This window comes from Alligator sinensis, unplaced genomic scaffold, assembly GCF_000455745.1.
Source record: "Alligator sinensis unplaced genomic scaffold, ASM45574v1 scaffold114_1, whole genome shotgun sequence".
NCBI lineage: Eukaryota > Metazoa > Chordata > Crocodylia > Alligatoridae > Alligator > Alligator sinensis.
The window spans coordinates 91,777-95,746 of record NW_005842525.1 but is presented as its reverse complement, the minus strand read 5'-3'; the positions used below and the strand labels follow the sequence as shown (position 1 = coordinate 95,746).

General features: G+C 45.5%; 1 long non-coding RNA gene across 1 annotated transcript in view; it reads right to left on the bottom strand.

The window, feature by feature from the left end:
- Positions 1-356: 356 nt before the first annotated feature.
- The window catches only part of LOC112551608, an 83,854-nt gene continuing 80,240 nt past the window's right edge, over positions 357-3,970 (bottom strand). The window contains exons 3-4 of the long non-coding RNA XR_003095904.1: positions 1,119-1,230; positions 357-827 (exon numbers count right to left, since the gene is read on the bottom strand). This is a non-coding gene — a long non-coding RNA (uncharacterized LOC112551608). The remainder of the gene's footprint in view (positions 828-1,118; positions 1,231-3,970) is intronic.

The following is a 3,970-nucleotide window of genomic DNA, read 5'->3' as shown; positions in this document are numbered from 1 at the left end:
ATTATATTAATTTTTGCCATCCATTTTAAAAATAAGATTGATACTTTTTGCATTAAACTGTTTGATAATGTTTTAAATCTGCTAATGACAAAGTACACACATTATTCCTCACTTCCAATTAATGCTGTGTACAGTGTCACTTTAAAAAAAGAAAGAACCCTTTATTTAAACAAGATTCTTACACAAGGGGAGCAATATGGAAAGCTGTGATCAGAGATGACAGTTGGTTTACTCTTACCATTTGATCACAAACCTTCAGTGCCATCTGTGGGAAGCCACATAGGCAAATGTGTCATCACATCTAATAATGAAAAAAAGAAACAGACAGAACGTGCTGTAGAAACAGACTGGTTTAATTACCCCTTATACAATACTGTTTCAAAATTTGCAGAGAAAGTACTGTGCAGACAAGGTGCTTATGCAAATCAAAATGTCATAACTATGGTACAAAAGGTTTTGACCTTGGGAATTAAGCTTATCCAGAATATATCACCCCAAGTAAAAAAATCATTGAGAAAAAAAAAAGCTTTAATGCAGAGTTGAGGTTGTCCATTGGTATCTCATGTCCTTCCAAAAGACCAAGTTTGAGCAAAAGTCATACCTCTGAACACCAGAGTAAAGGTACACGCCACAACAACCTTAACTCTGCACCCTGCTCCCAGAATTGGCAAAAGCTACTGGGAATGAATATGCTGGGGTATTTATAGTTGTAAGGAAGAGAAAGGATTCATTTGTGAAGTGTAGCAGAGCCACAGTTGTGATGTGGGATCATCTAAGGTGGCCTCACCCCTCCAAGTGGGGCCTCCATCCCTCCACCTTACCTGTACCTGCAATGAAAGAAAAATTGGTATATTACCATGAGGAATGCAGTTTCCCAAATTTTGGCACTAAATTGTGTAGCATGTGTAAGTAGGAATACCCAGGGTCTTTTCCCCATACAAAGTGGGCTATGAGAGTATTATGTCTGTGTTTGATTGGCAAGCAAAAGGGTTTAATGAAATCCAATAATCAGTGTGACTAGGTTATAGGTGTGAGGGTATCTTGATAAAATAGGAATTCCAAGCTAGGGACAGACATTACACATAAACTAGTTTAAGTGATCAGAAACTGGTTTAAACCTGTAACAGAACATAAGAAGAGCTTGAACTGATGAGAGGCTTTTGTTTTCTTGATAGGCTGCTAAATGCTGGGCTATCAGCTGCCTGTTGGCTCCCTCGTCCGTCAGGTTTGCTGTAGATAGTATGAAGAAACAGGGAGAGGAAGATTGAAAAACTCAGTATCATCAACAGATGCATGCACTGCACACAAACAGTCCTCCCTCCTCCTCCCCACTTTGCCTCAGAGTGCTGGCTGGGGGCTAGCAACACTCCCACCCCTTGAGCAGTGAGCAGGGAAAAGCCTGGGACAGTGCAGGTAGGGTGAGGGTTTAAACCCCTCTCTAATCAGAGCCTCCTGTTGGGGCCTGGCCCCCCACTCAGCAATATGGAAGGGAAGGGAGGGCTGCTCTAGCGCTCCCCAGCTTCTAGCCTGAGCCACTGCAGGCATGTGTCTGCATTTCCTCAGTCCAGAAGGAATGTCTGTTCACATGCAAATCAGTTTAACCTAGTCAGGTTAGACTAACCTGCAACAGTTGAATCAATTCAGGCTCAGGCTTTTTGAACGACTGCCCCTAGCCCCAGTGTTTGAGCATAGGATAGTTCAGTGCACATCCTATGAACACAAGTTTTACCTTAGGAAGAGAATCCCCATTCAGCCTTCTCTTCTCTAGACAAAAAAATTCCAGTTCTTCCACTTGTTCCTGTCATGATTTTTAGACCTCTACATTTTTGTTGATCCCCTCTGGACTTTTTTTGACTTTGATAACAACTTGTTTGAATGAATATTGAAATGTTGCTTGAATATTGAACAACTTGCTTGAAATGTTATATCCAATATATGGCCCTGGTACTCAAGATGGGACCTCACCAGTGCTAGAGAAAGAGAGACTCAACTTCCTGTTAATAAAGCCCAGTATGTTATTAGCATTTTTTGCAAGTCTTATACTGTTGACTCCTACTCAGATTGTTCCATTATTCCCTGATAGTTCTGCGCTGTCTGCAAAAGCAGAGTATGAATGCACATATGGGAGCATCACTCAACAAGAGCAGAGGTAATCATACCTTCATTTTATGTTTCTTGGGTTTCACTGGTTTTTGCTGATTCAGCATTCTAGAAAAGCCCAGGATTCCATATCATGCAAAAGCACAAACTAAAACCTCCCACAGGAGAAACTTAACAGCGGCATGAAATAGAGGATGATCCTGTGGTTAGGGACTGGATCCCAGTGTGCATACAGAGGAAAAAAAGGGAGAGGGGCTCAACCCCCACAGAGGGCAGATTACAGCACATGCCTGCCAAGGGAAAATATGGGGCTAACAGGCCGCCAGCTCCTTTCCCCATCATGCTCTAGAACCTCCCATGCCAAGATCCTATCCCTCCCCTCTAATGCTCTATAATTCCCATCACTTTGTCACTTTCTTTTTCCTAAGCCCCCTCTCTATCTCCTGCCCTGCTATACTTATGTTCTTCCCTCCCTTCTCCTTGCTGCATCTTATCTCTTTCTATTCCTTCTCAATTCCCCTTTTCCTCTCTGCCTCACAAACCCTAATATGCTAAACATTGCTCCCTGTACTCACACATGCTCCCTCACTGCTCTGATCCCATATTTCCTAACTCTACATGAGAAAGACTATAATAATTTTAAAATTTTATACACGCCCAATATTATTAGTTTGTATATCAAAACCCACCCTTGTCTCTAAAAAGAAAGTCTTAGTTCCATTGTTCAGGAGCCATTATTCCATTATGCTATCTGTCTTTCATTTCTCCAGTTAATCAATGGTAACTGGTTAATCAATGGTGGTGCTTTGCTCTAATAATCCCTCAGATAGAAAAGTAACAAAATGCACCACAATCACATCCGAAAATAGCCGAGCACAGCACACAACTCAGTAACTTTCAAAAAACAGCTGCAGTACCTTTTAACCTGGCTGTACAAATCAGCAGGCTACACTGCCCCAAAGTAAAAACAGTCCCTCCCCCACCACCCCCGTCACACCCAAATCAACACAGGCAAAGAGGATCAATACGTCTACAGACCTTTCTCATGCTGCTGCCAAAAGCTGGGTTCAGATTTACAGCATATGTGTCTAGCTCACATTGAAAGACCACAGCATGTCTCCTTAACCAACCCATGAAATCTAACAATTGGCTGCTTGGAATAGGGTTACCAAATGTCTGTGTTTTCCTGGACATGTCCTCATTAGGATCCTCCAATCTCTGTTCAGGCAATTATTTTAAATATGATCAAATGTCTGGGATTTTGGTCAGGTCAGCTTTGAAGTTTTTCCCGGCTTGCCCTAGCAAGGAGCTGCTTGGGGATGGAGGGAGTGGAGGGGTGGGTGATTGGAGACAGGGCACACATGCATGTGGCTGGCATGCAGCCAGGCAGGGTGGTGGGGATGGCCTTGGCAACTGCATGCAGGTAAGTCTGTGGCAGCAGGGGCTGGAGGGCCAGGGTTGGGGACTGTCAGGGGAGCTATGTGGAGGGGAGGGGGAAGCACATGGGTGTGGGTGTGTGAGGGGGGCAGGTGCTTGCCGGCATTGGGGGAGGCTGTCAAGGCACTGGGGCTGCAGTAGGGCAGGGGAGATGGGGGGACATGCCTGCCCCTCCAGTGTGGGAAGGGGAGAGAGGGACCCCTAGGGGGCAGCAAGAAGCTGCATGCCTGGGCTGAGCCAGTGGTACTGGGGCTGGTGCCTGTGCTCACAGGGGCAGGGTGGCCAGGAGACACTGGAGGGCTGGGGGGAGCAGGGGCCTGCAGATAGGGAGTGGGGCTGTGGCTTGGGAGTGAGAGGCACCAGGGGGTTAGGGGACTGTGAGTTGGGAGTGTGGGCACTGGCAGCGCCAGGGGGCTGTGGGTGGGGAGTGAAG